We start from the raw sequence: 17,638 nt of genomic DNA, 5'->3' as shown, positions 1-17,638 counted from the left end.
TTATTTCCATATCAGGCTGGTTAACTTTACCTAGAGAGAGACTCTGTTCTCCGACAACAGATTGTATACCCTTTACTGAAGAAAGTACCAAACTTCACATTTTGTCTATAGGGCTGCTATTCCAAATCCCTCTAGCTACCACACAGATGAGTGCCATTGGTCATAGGAGAGACCAGCGTAAGAAAATGTGGCCGACTCCAAGTAACAGTCTGTGCATATGAAAAAACACCTCAAAGCAAATCTCAGGAATGGCATTCTCATATATGAAGAAGAGTTATTTTTGTGAATTCAGCCACACATGCTTTAGCAAGAGGAGCTATTTAAAACTGTGCTAGGCATAAACCAGGGCATAAAAACATTAGCAGAGTTCAGCTAAGGCAGAATGTTCAGATGGACTTGGGCACAAATGTCATTTTCAATGTTTTACTGATGCAAACATGCTAGGAAAACAGCCTGTCTTTTTCAATTAAGAACTATGAATTCAGCTTGGTGTTTAGGCTCGGTGAAGCTTCAGAATGCTTGGCTATGTCTTGAGAGAAGCTAGACGCAAGCTCAGCTGGAAGCCCCACTGCTAAAAGACTTAAAGATGAGAAAACAAAATATGGTGATTATGTGCTGGTCTTCAGCTGTTTCATTTCACTGTAAACATCATTAAATGCTTTTGTTTTGGTCTTATAAATGAATCCAAAGGAAAAAATTGCACAATTCAAAACAGGAAATGTTTTTCATAGAAAAAAAGTTTGTGACTGTAGATTCTGTTAAACCATCTCTTCCATCCCCTCCCCAGCTGACTCAAGTGTCAAAGTCTATAATATATATAGGTCACTACTGATTGTGCACTGCTGTCTTCCCTAATTGGCGAGTGGTGACATCCGCAGAGATAATACACTTTCTGGGCAACCTTACTAAGACTAAAGATGAGAAAACTAAACATTTATATAACTGAAACAGAGACTGTTTAATTCTCAGAGGATTAGTAGTGTGTCACCGGGTACAGACTGGTATGTGTCATTTACGAGCCTTGTATCTCAAAAAAGTGCCTTTTCATTTATATCAGAAAGGGTTTTAGTTAGATGCTTTTTGAAATAAAGTGAATCCAGAGAAGGAAATGGTCATAATTGATTCTCACTTTATGCCTGGCTAGAACAACTCTGTTTTAATTTTTTGTCACATTTTTCTAGGAAAACAATACCAGTGGACTATGCTTAATTTTTCTGAGGGAGTATTTCTTACAAATGGGATGTATTGTGTGTGTATATATATATATACACACACACATATATATATATACACCATGTCGATCGTATAATAATGAGAGTATTCTAAAGCAAAGATGTGGCATTATTCCAAGACTCTCCTACATATAGGATGATGATTACACACACATGTGTGTACACACAGACACGTTTTTCCGCTCCATTTTGGCAACACTTCATATTTTTTCCTCAATATTCAATTTGCATGTATATATCTTAATTTTTTCCATCATTCCAGCAGTGGCTAAATCTTAAGCCAACCCTTGAGTTTGCTTTTTTTCAATTTGGTTGAGTCATTAAACTTCAGGTACGGATGGAATTCTGGTCTTGCTTATATTTCAGGCTCTACCTTATGAGTTGCCAGTACTTATGAGCTTTCCATGATAGTACTTAATTGTTATATCCCAAATCGACTCTAGGCTGGGCACATAAATTGTATCACCTCAGTTATTGCTCCCTCAAACAACATCAACAATTTCAACAATTAACATTTTATAGCATTTTACTATCTCAAACCTGGATTCATATAATATTTCTCATTTTATCCTGAGGCAGTGTAGTTGAAAGACAATCACTGAGAGAATTTACCATGTATGCCTGATCTTGGAACCATTCTAACTAGAATAGTTCTAGGTATATTAATTTCAGGGCAATATGGTATTGTTGCTTCTGACCAATTTAGAAAGGTCACGAGGGAAAATGGAATCTCCTCTGGACTCAGACCTGCACGAAAGTCTCAAAGTTTCCTTGAGGAAAAAAAAAAGTCCCAGCTCTCTTTGGTTCATTGATACCATGATGGGCATCTCAAACCCAAGTGCCCTAAAATCCTGGTGGTTCCAGGGCTGGACAGTTTTTGAGGTTTGAGTGGATGTCTCTGGAGAAGAATAAGGGTTGTAAAGACCTTGTCAGACTAACTCTGATTCTGATAATATTTCTTCTGGTCCTGTCAGAACCACTACAAAGTTGGGCCAAATATACCCAGTAGAATGTACCTTACACCTTTTTTTGACTCACCTTGGATTTCATGTCTGTGGTTTTCTGTGTTTTCTAATTTGATATTAGCACCGCATTTTTCTTTGCACATATAGGGACATGTGATTGATAGGGCGTGTCAGGATTTTCAAAAGAAAGATAATTTTATGCATGTTAATTTTTTCCTTGAGCAGGAATGGGTTGTTCAGGGAGCTATTATTGTGTTGCCAGCGTTTGAGGAAAAGGTACAAATTGTATTTGCTCCCCACTTCCCAGATACCTGGGCCCTGTGCTTCTTCACACTGACAAAATTTCTTTGGGTTTTGTTCTTATAACTGCTATAGCAGAAGAATGCTTAGTGTGAATGTCAAAGGTGCTTCATGGCTTTCAGAGTAAAGGCCCAAATCCCTTAATTTTCAGAAACCCATCTCTGAAAACAGTCCTCTAGGGATGGAACCCAGAATCAGTATATTCAACCAAAGAAGGAGAATGTCTGGAAGGCTTTTGCACCCAAAGGGCAAAGCCAGGGGTTTAGCCACTTGAGTTTGGATTGTTTTGACTGCCCCAACCTAATACATCCATGAGCTGGGTCAGGGTGGAGATAAGAAGGAATGACAGGAATCTCTGCTTTCCAGATTGTTATTAATCCTGGTATCGCTCTCAACTTGCCTAACACCGGGTCTTTTGGTTGATGAACCAGCTGAGCTGAATTTCCTTGTTGCCAGGTGACTGAATTACAAATTCATTTATCATCTGAGTGCCCTTGAATTAATACGTCTCAGCCTATCGCCAGTAATTCAGCTCTTAGTGTCATGGCTTCCCAGAAAAGAAGGTGATGGAGAATTCTTTACCCTATACTTTCTACTCACATATAGCACTTTTTGGAATGCTGTCTCTCTCTCTGCAGCTCTCAGAGTGCCTCGAGAACAAGTAAGTGTTGCCATTCAGCGTATTTTACCACCTGCTTTGGTTCTTCTGAGGTGATTTGGTGCTGAGCTTGGGAGTCACAATCAAATCTTTTAACCAATGCCTTCTCTTCCTGAATTTGACTTATTTGGTAAAATTACCAACTTCTGGCAAGGCCAAGAATTTTGCCTTATGCAATTGTAGCAGAGTCTCCAAGAAGAGTAACTGACCATTAGACAGGTCAGAGGTGACAGAGGTTCATGGGTTTGTTTCACAATTAGGAATATCACCGGGTTTGAATCTCTTCCTTTCAGAGTTATTTCTGGATTGAGTAGTGCTGGGGTTAATGGGCTTCTGTCTCTTCCATGCTTCTTTGCATCCATTTGTGATGACCTGGATATACCATTATGTTTACTTAAATATGTAGTCGTTTTGGGAATCATGTCCTAGAACTATACATACTAGTCCCAAGCTCAACTAATTTGTTTCAAATCATACTCATTGTCTCTTACTTTATGATTTTAATTATGAATTCATCAATTGAAAAGATGACTCTAATTGCTCTAATGTCTACGTAGTTTGGAGTTCACTACAACACTGAATTTGTTTGCCTCCCATGCTAATTGATACCACATGGAAGCAACGTACAGAAACTCACAATAACATCTATCTGCTTTTGTATCCAAATGCATCCAAATGCAATGTAATGATTGCTTTATTTCTGGAAGTATAAATCCTTCTGCATGTTACTAAACTTGTTTATTTGGTAGTCCATCACCTGAATATCTTTTTTTTAATTTTTATGTTTTATAATAATGTTTTATTATGCTATGTCAGTCACCATACAGTACATCCCAAGTTTTTGATGTAAAGTTCCATGATTCATTACTTGCGTATAACACCCAGTGCAACCATGGAGTACGTGCCCTCCTTAATACCCATCGCCGGCCTATCCCAATCCCCCACCCCCTCCCCTCTAAAGCCCTCAGTTTGTTTCCCAGAGCCCATAGTCTCTCATGGTTCATTCCCCCTTCTGTTTACCCCCCCTTCCTTCTTCCCTTTCTTCTCCTACTGATCTTCCTTCTTATGTTCCATAAATGAGTGAAACCATATGATAATTGTCTTTCTCTGAATATCATTTAACACGTTGTATAAAACATGGATTGAAAGAACTTGATCTGTGCCTAATTCAACTGCTATTACAAATTAGCCATGAAAATGTTCTGTAGGTTTCACACTATGCATATTCTAGTTCCAATCACAGGTGTATTAAGACGTTTACACTTCCAATACCCTACCAGCAATGTGTAATTTTATTTCCTCTGCCCTTTTAATGAAATTATGATTTAGTGACTGAACATCCTTTGCTTATCCTCTTTCCTATCCCCCTGACTCACCTCTCACCTCACTAAATTTCCAAACACTCATTTCAATTAGTCTCTTGGCAAAATAAGGAGTTCTCAATGGAGAATATTTTGTGACATTGCAAAGCAGTGTGCTGCTGGGCTCCAGAAATGGTAGCATGGACCAGATGTTCATAGAGTAATTGAAAATTCCATTTTATCAGAATACATTTGCTGTCAAAAAGTTTTATCTTTACTTCAACAAAGAGGTTGATTAGATCCCCCTGGACCTGAATTAGCATCTTTGAAGCTAGATATACTGTTTTACAATTCATGTGGTTAGTTCTCCCTTGGTTTTGCTCATATAGAATTTTTTAAAAATTTCTTCCTCCTTGTGCATATATATACAAGGTGAAATGTTTAATTATTTGAACAATGGAATGTATATGTATATAGTGAATCTATATGTGTGACTTTCAGCTGTTTTTATCTATCTCAGGTATACAGTATTCTAATGCGAGGTAGGAACAATCCATGAGTAGATACATATCTTTCACCCATTCATTCAGCAATATTTTTGAGTGCCCACTGTGTGCCTGTCTCTGGGGATTGAATGTGTCAATTACTGCTATTATTGACTGTGAAAGTTCTCATCTTTTTAGCTTTGCTACTGAATTGACCAAGGTCAGCTCAATGATGAAATGAATAACTATGATTTTAGAAATCATTATAAGAATAGAGCCTGGTACTATTAGAAACCTTGTTAATGTGTCAACAAAGGAAAAGAAACAATAAAAAGAGACTATTACAATCAAGATCTTATTTTTAATGAGAATATCATGGAAGACTCTTTCTTGTTGTCCTAATTTGAACAATGTCATGGAGGTGAGCATTTTCTTTCCAAATCTATCTGCTCTGAAGCTGAACTTCTTGCTTACTTTTAGTTAACTTCATTATAAGATGATAGGTTTAATCTCTGATATGCCTAGTTACCTTGCTGGTTTAGAGGCACTCAGTGGTACTCAATGCCCTGTCTCCCTTTTTCTCTGATGTCCAGGAACTTTTATCCATTCTCAGTCTCACCAGTGGCTGGGCAGGTGGGAATAGAGGGACAGGTGAATGCTTTTGCTCATTTCAACTACTTTGCTGCACCAGATAATTGGACTCCTTTCAAAGCATTATTTACATTTTATTGGCAAGACAGTTGCTGGAATAAAAAGTTGTCCTTAACTAATGGAAACATCCATGCTGTTAACAGTTGTTTGCTAGCATTATTTTGGCATGGGCCTTTTGGTCAGAGAATTCTTTTAGAACAGTTCTCTTCATCTGCTTTGAAGTAGAAACACTATGCCCCCCACTTTTTTAAAAAAATGAAATGTTTTTCTGATCCACTTGGAACTTTCAGTTGTCTCATGTCTGTTTTAAAATTTATTATTAATAACTACCTGTGAAAAGGGATTCATTACTCATCAAGAAAATAAATGTCAGGGGCTTTCTTGACTGGTTGACACTAAGAATTTCTGTATTTTTTTTTTAAAGATTTTATTTATTTATTTGACAGAGATAGAGACAGGCAGCGAGAGAGGGAACACAAGCAGGGGGAGTGGGAGAGGAAGAAGCAGGCTCATAGCGGAGGAGCCTGATGTGGGGCTCGATCCCATAACGCCGGGATCACGCCCTGAGCCGAAGGCAGACGCTTAACCGCTGTGCCACCCAGGCGCCCCAAGAATTTCTGTATTTTTAAGCACTTAGAAAGTATTGGAGGATGGAAATTATATTAAGGGAGCACACTGGACAATTAAGAATTTTATTCTCTAGGAGTTTATGGCCCAGTAGCACAAATAGTCCGGTATGGAATAGATTGAATAAGATCAGTGAAGAAATTAATTAAGATTATTTGAGCTGGAAAGCAAAATACATTTAAAAGGACACTTTGGTGTAATGGGATCCCTTTGGAGGAATAGTGGAAGCCAGGCCCCAATATAGTAGGCTAGATAAAATTATGCTCTGTTTGGGTGATTTGCTAGGTGAGTGTTTTCCAATTGCTCTATGATAAAGCAAGTTCCATAGGCCCTGATAAGTAGGGACACTGCCAATAGGATAGCAGATGAGAAGCAAATCAAGTTGTTTTATATCATATGGGTTGCTTTGCATACTCAAGAAAGTTCATTGAAATGTCAAGATCATCATCTTCTTTACATCATTAAATAGATAGAAAGACCCATCTGTCCTATCATAAGATGGTTAAGAACCAAAAACTCCCTCAGGATGGGTAAACATAAATCTAAATTTGTCATTTAAGTATTTATGAAGTTGTTTTTTGGTTCATTTTCCCTTAACCCCTTTATTATGAGATAAATATGGGGAATCAAGTCCAGTCATAATTTAAAAAGCAATTTCAAGAATACCAAAATCATGTGTTATTTCTTTATCGTATGGACAAAATACTTGAGAGATGGTTTTCCTATTTTATAGATGCTTTTTGTCATCCAGAGTTTTGTCTTAGCCCCAGGTATTTTTGGTCTCTGTCTTTACCAGATAGGTGACTGCGTTTACTTTGGGCCAAGGAAAGGCAGTTTCACACACCTACTTTGGAATTGTGGCTTTTTGACAAGCAAGTCATTTCCATTTTTTTTCCCTACATGGCTTATCCCCAACAAATCCCCAAACGTGGAAAAATCAGGAGCTCCAGACTGGAAAATGTTTGAGCTGGCCCTTAGAGCCATCATTAAAGTTGCTTTTTAGAGACTTACACACAGCTCAAGGTAGGCAGACAAAGCTGATTCTTTTGCAACTGGGCAGAATGGAGTCCCATAAACCAATTATTCTGCCATGTAGAGAGAGAACAAAAGCAGTTATCCATAGCTTGGGCTAAAGAGATTATCAATGAGATACCAGTCTCTAGAATTGTTTTGGAGCAAATCCTTTGGGGCTGGACATTTGTGTGCAGGTGGCAGAGCCAGGAGGGTGTTGTGGGATTTTAGGTTTTATGGTGAACCTTGAACTTCTTCACTCAAAAACTTGCAGGTGTAAGATCTATTCTGTCATTGGAGGAATTTGCAAGATGGTGTGTCACAGAGGTAATTTGAAAGGTTCTGAATCCAGAAGTGGCCAAAGGAGTTTATAAGAAAACAAGCTCTTTGTGGCTGAATTTATTCAAAATTTTGTCCCATTGAGGTAGCCTCATGAGAGGCATTTTGTCTTTTGAGGGATCCTGGTAATCAGAAATAGTAGTTCTACTCCATTATTCTTTGCAATATTATAGACAACAAACTTGCAAGCTGTTAAATCTGAAATAATAAATGATACCATTTTATCATGTTAGTTCTTTATTTATTTTTATTTATTTGAGAGAGAGAGAGAGAGTGCTCACATGAGTGGGGGGAGGGGCGGAGAGAGAGAGGAGAGAATTTCAAGCAGGCTTCCCACTGAGCACATAGCCAGATGCTGGCTTGATGTGGGGCTCCATGCAAGGCTTGATCTCACAACCCTGAGATCATGAACAGAACCAAAATCAAGAGTCGGTCACTTAATCTACTAAGCCACCCAGGTGCCCCATAAGATAGTTCTTTTAAACCTTAGTAATAGCCACTTTAATGGCAAATGACACACTTTAGGTTCCTGTTTTAGTTTAACAAAAAGATTTTCAGTTTGGTGTAAGTTAGAACCTTAAAAACACATTCATCTTCTCCTATCCCAGTTAGCTAAGCCGTAGGTTCTTTCTAATTCGTGGTCTAGTACGTAGTGGTGCGGGAGTGCAACTGTAACCTGCTTTAAATAAAAACAACTTATTACATTACGTTGCCATTTTAAATAGATACCTGTAAACAAACACTGCTGTAATCACCTGGAGAAACTTGGTAGCCTTAGTTGATTGCAGCAAGGCAGCTTGACAGCCATGAGTTTGCAAATTTATTTATTTTTTTTAAAGATTTTTTATTTATTTATTTGACAGAGATAGAGACAGCCAGCGAGAGAGGGAACGCAAGCAGGGGGAGTGGGAGAGGGAGAAGCAGGCAGAGATGTTTTCCAATTGATGTGGGGCTCGATCCCATAACGCCGGGATCACGCCCTGAGCCGAAGGCAGACGCTTAACCGCTGTGCCACCCAGGCAGTGCCAGAGATGTTTTCCAATTTCCAAGCCAGTGCCAGAGATGTTTTCCAATTTGTATGAGTCCACTTTCTTCACCTCTTAGCTCATATAGTCTCTCCTTTCTATCCTTAGCTTGGATAATAATAGATGTTTGACCACTTGCTTTCTTCCCTCATCTACCAGGTATGGAGTTTCCAACCTATGTGAACAATAGGATCTTCCCCCTTTTAATACATGGGTAAGAGGGAAAAGAGGAATAGCATAGGTTCCAAGATATTTAGACTGGTCAAACTGTTCCAAGGCATCACCATCTGCTGTTTTTTTTTAAATGATTTTTTATTATATTATGTTAGTCACCATACAGTACATCCCCGGATTCCGATGTAAAGTTCGATGCTCCATTAGTTGCGTATAACACCCAGTGTACCATGCAATACGTTCCCTCCTTACCACCCATCACCAGTCTATCCCATTCCCCCACCCCTCTCCCCTCTGAAGTCCTCAGTTTGTTTCTCATAGTCCATAGTCTCTCATGTTTCATTCCCCCTTCTGATTACCCCCCCCCGTTCTGCTGTTTTTAATATTAAAGAGGCTGTCAGTTGTTCTGATCTGAGCATCTAAAAGAATGCTTTTGATTTTAATTTAGTTTAAAAATCAACTTATTGAAAAAGAAATGCCTCCAGCATTTCTTCCAACTCTGAAGTCAGGTTGCCCACTGTTGATAAACCAAAGCAAGTCAGATGCAGATGTTGACCCATCATTCATATGCAAATGTATACCGGTTTAAACTTGGGCAACTATTATTTTTATTATCAGTAGCTAGAAAATTTAGTCCTTTTATTTTATTATTTTTTTTTAGTTTTTATTTTAATTCCAGTTAGTTAACATATGGTATTATATTAGGTTTCAGGTATACAATATAGTAATTCAACAGTTCCATACATCACGCTGTACTCATCAGGATGGTGCACTCCTTAATTTCCATCACCTATTTAACCCATTCCCCCACCTGCCGCCCCTCTCCTAACCATTAGATTGTTCTCTATAATTAAAATTCTGTCTCTTTCTTTGACTCTCACTCCCATTATTTTCCTTTGTTTGTTTGTTTTGTTTCTTTAATTCCACATATGAGTGACATCTATGATATTTATCTTTTTCTGTCTGACTTACTTTGCTTAGCATAATACTCTCCAGCTCCATCCATATTGTTGCAAATGGCAAGATTCCATTCTTTTTTATGGCTGAATAATATTCCATCACACACACACACACACACACACACACACACACACACACACACTTGGGCTTCTTCCATATCTTAGCTATTGTAAGTAATGCTGCTATAAACATAGGGGTGCATGTATCCCTGTGAATTAGTATTTTTGCATTCTTTGGGTGAATACCTAGAAGTGAAGTTGCTGGATTATAAGGTAGTTTTGTTTTCAAATTTTTGAGGACCCTCCATACTGTTTTCCAGAGTGGCTGCATCAGTTTGCATTCCCACCAATAGTGCAAGACTGCTCCTTTTTCTCCACATCCTTGCCAACACCTGTTGTTTCTTGTGTTTTTGATTTTAGCCATTCTGACAGGTGGCCATCTGGATGTCATCTTTGGAGAAATGTCTGTTCATATCGTCTGCCCATTTTTAATTGGGTTGTTTTTGGGGTGTTGAGATTTGTAAGTTTGAGAGAGAGAGAGCACGGGGACAGGGACAGAAGAAGAGGGAGAGAGAATCTTAAGCAGACTTTGGCTGAGTGTGGAGCCCAACTTGGGGCTTGATCTCACGACCTTGAGACCTGAGCAGAAACCAAGAGTCTGACTCTGAACACGCTGTACCACCCAGGTGCCCCTCACATTTAGGTCTTTAATCCACTTTGAGTTTATTTTTGTGTATGGTATGAGAAAGTGGTCCAGTTTTCCTAACACCATTTGTTGAAGAGACCGGCTTTTTCTCACTGGATATTCTTTCCTACTTTGATGAAGATTAATTGACCATATAATTGTGGAGTTATTTCTGGATTTTCTATTTTTTTATTTAAATTCAGTTAGCCATCATTAGTTTCAGGTGTAGAGTTTAGTAATTCATCAGGTGCCTATAACACCCAGTGCTCATCACATCATGTGCCCTCCTTAATGCCCATCACCCAGTTACCCCATCTGCCCACCTACCTTCCCTCCAGCAACCCTCAGTTTGTTCCCTATAGTTAAGAATCTTCTGGATTTTCTATTCTGTTCTATTGAACTACGTGTCTGTTTTTGTGCCAGTACAATACTGTTTTGATTACTGCAGCTTAGTAATAAAACTTTAGGTCTGGAATTGTGATGTCTCCAGCCTTGTTCTTCATTCTCAAGATTGCTTTGGCTATGCAGGGTCTTTTGTGGTTCCACACAAATTTTGGGATTGTTTTTTCTAGTTCTGTAAAAAGTGCTGTTGGTATTTTTGGTAGGGATTATATTAAATGTGTAGATTGCTTTGGGCAGTATAGACATTTTAACAACATTTTTCTTCCAATCCATGAGCATGGAATGTCTTTCCATTTCTTTGTGTCATCTTTGATTTCTTTTATCAACGTTTCATAGTTTTCAGAGTACAGGTCTCTCACCTCTTTGGTTAGGTTTATTCCTAGTTGTCTTATTAATTTGGTGCAACTGTAAATGGGATTGTTTTAATTTCTTATTCTGCTGCTTCATTATTGGTATATAGAAATGCTATAGATTTCTGTACATTGATTTTGTATCCTGTGAGTTTACTGCATTTGTTTATCAGTTCTAGCAGTTTTTTGGTGGTCTTTTGGGCTTTCTATATATAGTATTATGTCATCTGCAAATAGTGAAAATTTTACTTCTTCATTGCTGATTTGGATGTCTTTTATTTTGTTCTACTTTATTTTTTTTGTTGTTGTCTGAGTGCTGTGGAAGGACTTCCAGTACTATGTTGAATAAAAGTGGTGAGAGTGGACATCCTTGTTTTGGTTCTGACCTTAGAGGGAAAACTGTTTTTTCCCATTAAGGATGATGTTAGCTGTGGGTTTTTAATGTAAGGCCTTTAATATGTTGAGGTGTGTTCCCTCTAAACCTATTCTGTTGAGGGTTTTGATCATGAATGGATGTTGTACTTTGTCAAATGCTTTTTCTGCATATATTGATATGATCATATGGTTCTTATCCTTTCTCTTATTGATGTGATGTATCATATTGATTGATTTGTGAATATTGAACCACCCTTGCATCCCACGAATAAATCCCACTTGATCATGGTGTATGATTTTTTTTTAATGTATTGTTGAATTCAGTTTGCTAGTACTTTTTGAGGATTTTTGCATCTATGTTCATCAGAGATTTTGGCCTGTAGTTCTTTTTTTTAGTGGTGTCTTTATCTGGTTTTGGTATCAGGGTAATGGTGGCCTTCTAGAAAGAATTTGAAAGTTTTCCTTCCTTTTCTATTTTTTGGAATAGGCTTAGAAGAATAGGTATTGACTCTTCTTTAAATATTTGGTAGATGGGGGATTAGGATAGGCTGGTGATGGGTATTAAGGAGGGCACATATTACATGGTGCACTGGGTGTTATATGCAAATAATGAATCATAGAACATTGCATCAACAACTGGGGATGTACTGTATGGTGACTAATATAACAAAATAAAAATTATAAAAAAATTTTAAAAAAATAAATAAAAAAAATAAATGTTTGGTAGAAATCACCTGAGAAACCTTCACCTGTGAAGCCATATGGTCATGCACTTTTGTTTGTTGGGAGATTTTTGATTACTGACTTAGTTTCTTTGCTGGGTATCAGTCTTTTAAATTTTTTAAAAATTTCCTCCTGTTTCAGTTTTGGTAGTTTATATCTTTCTAGGTATTTATCCATTTCTTCTAGATTGTCCAATTTGTTGGCATCTGGTTTTTCATAATATCTTGTGGTTGTTTTTATTTCTGTGGTGTTGGTTGTTATTTCTCCTCTCTCATTTGTGATTTTATTTTTTTGAGCCCTTTCACTTTTTTTCTGGATAGTGGTTTATCAATTTTATTTATGTTTTCTAAGATCCATCTCATTGATCTGTTCTATTGTTTTTTAGATTCTTTTTTTGAAAGATTTATTTATTTATTTTTGAGAGAGAGAGGGTGGATGGAAGAACAGAGGGAAAGGGAGATGGAGAGAATCTCAAGCAGACTTCCTGCTGATCATGGAGCCCAGTGCAGGGCTTGATCTCATGACCCTGAGATCATGACCTGAGCTGAAATCAAGAGTTGGATGCTTAACCAACTGAGCCACCCAGGTGCCCCATGTTTTTTTAGATTCTATATCATTCATTTCTGCTCTAATTCTTATTATTTCTTTCCTTCTGCTTGTTTTCGGTTTCATTTGTTGTTCTTTTCCTAGCTCCTTTAGGTAAAGGTTAGATTGTTTATTTGAAAATTTTCTTGAGTTAGGCCTTTATTGATATAAACTTCCCCCTTAGAACTGCTTTTCCCGTGTCCCAGAGGTTTTGGACTGTTGTGTTTTCATTTTCGTTTCCATGAACTTTTTAATTTCTTCTTCGATTTCCTGTTTGACCCATTCATTGTTTAGTAGCATGTTGTTTAACCTCCATGTATTTGTGGTCTTTACAGATTTTTTCTTGTGTTGACTTGTAGTTTTATCATGTTGTGGTCAGAAAGTATGCATGACATGATTTTAATTTTCTTGAATTTGTTGAGGTTTGTTTTGTGGGCTAATATGTAATCTATTTTAAAGAATGGTCCACGTGCACTTGAAAGGAATGTGTATTCTGCCATTTTAGGATGCAGTGTTCTGAATATATACGTTAAATCCATGTGTTCCAGTGTGTCATTCAAAGCCATTGTTTCCTTGTTGATGTTGTGTTTAGATAATCTGTCCGTTGATTTTAGTGGGGTGTTAAAGTCCCCTAATATTATTGCGTTATTATCAATTAGTTTCTTTATGTTTGTTATTAACTGTTTTATGTATTTAGATGCTCCTATGTTGGGTGCATAAATATTTACAATTGTTATATCTTCTTGTTGGATTGTTCCCTTTGTTATTATGCTGTTTTCTTTGTCTCTTGTTAAAATCTTTGTTTAATGTCCATTTTGCTAGTTATAAGTATTGCTATTCCAGCTTTCTTTTCACATCCATTTGCATGTTAAATGTTTCTCCATCCCATCACTTTTAATCTGCAGGTATCTTTAGGTCTAAAATGGCTCTCTTGTAGGCAGCATATAGAGGGTCTTGTTTTTTTTTTTTTTTATCCATTCTGACACCCTGTGTCTTTTTTTCTTTCTCCAAATTTTTATTTAAATTTAGTTAACATAGAGTGTAATATTAGTTTCAGGAGTAGAATTTAGTGATTCATTAGTTATATACAACACCCAGTGCACATCACAAGTGCCCTGCTTAATACCCATCACTTATTTAACCCATCCCCTTGCTCACCTCCCCTCCAGTAACTCTCAGTTCATTCTCCATATTTAAGAGCATATTTCTTGGTTTGCCTTTCTTTTTTTCCCCCATGTTCATTTGTTTTGTTTTTTAATTCCACATATGAGTGAAGTGATATGGTATCTGTCTCTCTGAGTTATTTTGCTTAGCATAATACTTTCTAGCTCCATCTATGTTGTTGCAAATGACAAGATTTCATTCTTTTTTATGGGTGAGTAATATTCCATTGTCTTTTGATTGGAGCATTTAGTCCATTTACATTCAAAGTAATCATTGATAGATATGTATTTATTGCTATTTTATTACTTGTTTTGGGGTTGTTTCTGAAGATTTTCTCTGATTCTTTACTCTCTTTAATGTTTTGCTGATTTTATTTAGTTATATATTTGGATTTCTTTCTCTTTATTGTTTGCATATTTATTAGTGATTTTTTATATATGGTTACCATGAGGTTTGCATATAACCTCTTCTCATATAATATCTTTATTAAGTTTATGGTCATTTAAGTTTGAACCCATTCTTTTCTCTTCTCCTCCCCACATTTAGGTATATGTTATTATATTTTATGTCCTTTTTTGTGAGTTCCTTGTCAGATTTTTTACAGGATTATTCATTTTCACTGTGTTTCCTACCTGTATACTGTCACTTTTGGTCTCTCCTTTGCACTCAACATGTCCCTTTTAATGTTTCTTGCAAAGCTGGTCTAGTGGTCATGAACTCCTTTAGTTTTTGTTTGTCTGGGAAACTGTTTATCTCTCCTTCTATTCTGAATGATAGCCTTGTTTGATAGGGTATTCTTGGCTGAAGATTTTTCCCATTCAGCACTTTGAGTATATCATGCCATTCCCTTCTGGCTTACAAAGTTTCTATTGAAAAACCTCCTTCTAGCTTTATGGGTTTTCCTTTGTAAGTTAAAGACTTTTTTTGTCTTGCTGCTTTTAGAATTTTTTCTTTATCACTATATTTGCAAATTTAATTACATTATGTCCTGGTGTCAGTCTTTTTTTATTGACTTTGGTGGTGGTTGTCTGTGCCTCCTGGATCGGGATATCTGTTTCCTTCCCCAGATTAGGGAAGTTTTCGGTTATTATTTCTTCAAATAAATTTTCTGTCCCCCTTTCTCTCTTTTCTTCTTCTGGGACTTCTATAATATGAATGTTATTATGTTTGATGGAGTCACTGAGTTCCCTAAGTATATTCTTGTCTTGCATAATTCTTTTTCCTTTCTTTTGTTCAGCGTGATTACTTTCTATTACTCTGTCTTCTAGATCCCTAATTCATTCCTCTGCTTCTTCCATCCTGCTGGTCATTCCATCAAGTATGTTTCTCCTTTCATTTATTGTACCCTTTACTATCTTATTCGTTATCTCTGTGTTAAGGGTCTTACTCATGTCTTCCACTCTTTTCTGAAGTCCAGTGAGTATCCTTATTGTCATTGCTTTTAATTCTCTATCATGCATGTTACTTATATCTGTTTCACTTAGATTTCTGGCTGTAGCCTTGTCCTCTTCATTCATTTGGGATAAATTTCTCTATCTCCTCATTTTCTCTGCCTCTCTCTATTTCTCTGTGTTAAGAAAGTCAACTGCGTCTTCTGCTCTTGAAAGTAGTGACTTTATGAAGAGGTCCTGGAATGCCTGCAGTGCAGTGTCCCTTGTCCACCGGAACCTGGTACTTCAGGAGAGTGTCTTATGTGTGTTGATTATTCTCTGCCATTGTATCTGAGTCACTTTGCATTTTCATGTAGTCATCTGCACCTACTCTCTGCCTGTTGTGGTGTGGGCTTGCTCTCTGTGGTGTTAGTGGGACCCAAGCAGGCCAGCTCCGGTGGGGCATGCCTGCCAAGGAACTTGGGAGCAGAGTGGTGGTGTTAGAGAAATGTACTCTGGGTCAGTAGTCATCTGCCAGATCCTCTGAAGTGCTCTGGTGGCTGGAGGCTAGGTGCCAGGGAAGCCAGGGGTATGAGGCTAGGTGCAGTGTGCAACACTGGCTGCGGACATGCTGCTGAGCACAGGGTGATGGTTTGGCCTGGTGCAGTGGCTGGGGTGGGTGTGGAGCATGGCTGCAGCTGTACATCTGGTGGCTGTGCCCAATGTGTGAATATGGCCTGGGACGCCTGACTTGGAATGGTGCAAGACACCTATGGATACCTGGCTGGGAGTGGCATCAGGCAGCTGCTGGGGTATGTGGCTGGGTGAGATACACAAGGGTGTCTTGGGTACACAGCTAAGTGTGGCACTGTGGATGTGCATGGTACTTGGTGGCAGCTGTGCACCAGGCAGCTGGTGAGGTGCATGCTTACTTTTAACAAAATTTGCCCTGAGCCCAGGGCTGAGGCCAGCAGGTTTGGAGCAGACAAGTCCTCAGGAGAACTTGTGCATGTGGTGCACTGCTAGATGGTTAGGTTGCAAGTGTCTGTGCAGCCCTGTCTCTGGCAAGTGTCTCTGTGCTTATGCTATAGTGTGGGGAGGAAAATGGCTCCTGCTACCTGCTAGCTCCCTTGTTTTCGAGGTCCCCCATGTTAAGAAATCAGCATGAATAGATCTGTCTCTTGTTTGCCCTGGTGTTGTGTAAACTGCAGTTTTTGTGTTGCTCCTCTGTACTGCACAGGCTGCTGTCTCTTTAAGGGTGGTGACTGGCTATCACTGGTTCTCTGGGCTCCCCAGTGTTGAGTCAGCTGACCTTCAAAGCTCCAGGTTAGAAGCCCCACTGGTTTTACAAGCTCCTGTATTGTATTCAGCCCCTCTGCTTTTTAAAGCCAAACTCTATGGGGATTAGTCTTCTCTTTGTGAACTCCCTGGTATGAGGGCCAGTTTCTAGGCTCTCTCTGAGTGTGCAGCTCCCTCCCTCCTGTGGGCAGCCTCCCTCTGCCTTTCTGCCCTTACTAACCTTCCAGATGCAGCTTCTTCTCTATATTTAGTTGTAGAGTGTGTTCTTCTGACAGTCTTCAGGTTGCTGTCCAGTTTACTGACTTAAATGTGGGTGATATCTTGTTGAAAACATTGGATGGGTGAGCTCAGGGTCCTCCTACTATACCATCTTCCCAAACTCTGAAAATTTAGTCCTTTTAATTCAAGGAGCCATTTTATTCCAGAGACATGCTTCATATAAATATCTGTTCCATTTATTTCTGGAAGAAAAACAGATGCACCAAAGGTTTAAAGATTTTATAAATGTCAAAATGCAAATCAATGGCAAAGTCCAGAGTAAAGACCAAAGTGCAAATTCTTTTGCTTGACTCACTGACTATCAAGCTGCACATTTTAGAAGTTGAGTGATTATCTGTGAGTAACCTATGAAATCTGGGTTTTCCTACACTGGATGATTTTGCTGAATGGCAAAATGAGCATTCAGAAATACATTGTCTATGCACAACATGGATTGTTAAGACCTGAAACAAGATCTTTGTTTGTGGCAACTGTCAACTTAGAAGATATCATTATGCCTTTCAGAGCTTCACCAAATCCTTTAAGATTTATAATTAATGTCAACTGAAGTCGAAGGCAAAGACAAACTTCCTCCTTTGACTGCCAAAAACATTACCTTACTGTTGGGCCCTAGTTAGCTGTAGGATAGGTGTATTGAATCACACTAGCCTTCTGCTAACACAGCAGGTGAGCGCTTCCT

The 17,638-nt window shown here is 38.3% G+C and overlaps 1 protein-coding gene across 3 annotated transcripts in view; it reads left to right on the top strand.

The window, feature by feature from the left end:
* The window catches only part of PCDH19 (protocadherin 19), a 138,233-nt gene that overhangs the window by 73,034 nt on the left and 47,561 nt on the right, over window positions 1-17,638 (top strand). The window lies entirely within an intron of this gene.

Source organism: Ailuropoda melanoleuca, unplaced genomic scaffold, assembly GCF_002007445.2.
Source record: "Ailuropoda melanoleuca isolate Jingjing unplaced genomic scaffold, ASM200744v2 unplaced-scaffold9814, whole genome shotgun sequence".
Lineage (NCBI taxonomy): Eukaryota > Metazoa > Chordata > Mammalia > Carnivora > Ursidae > Ailuropoda > Ailuropoda melanoleuca.
This window is presented reverse-complemented; position numbering and strand designations above follow the sequence as displayed.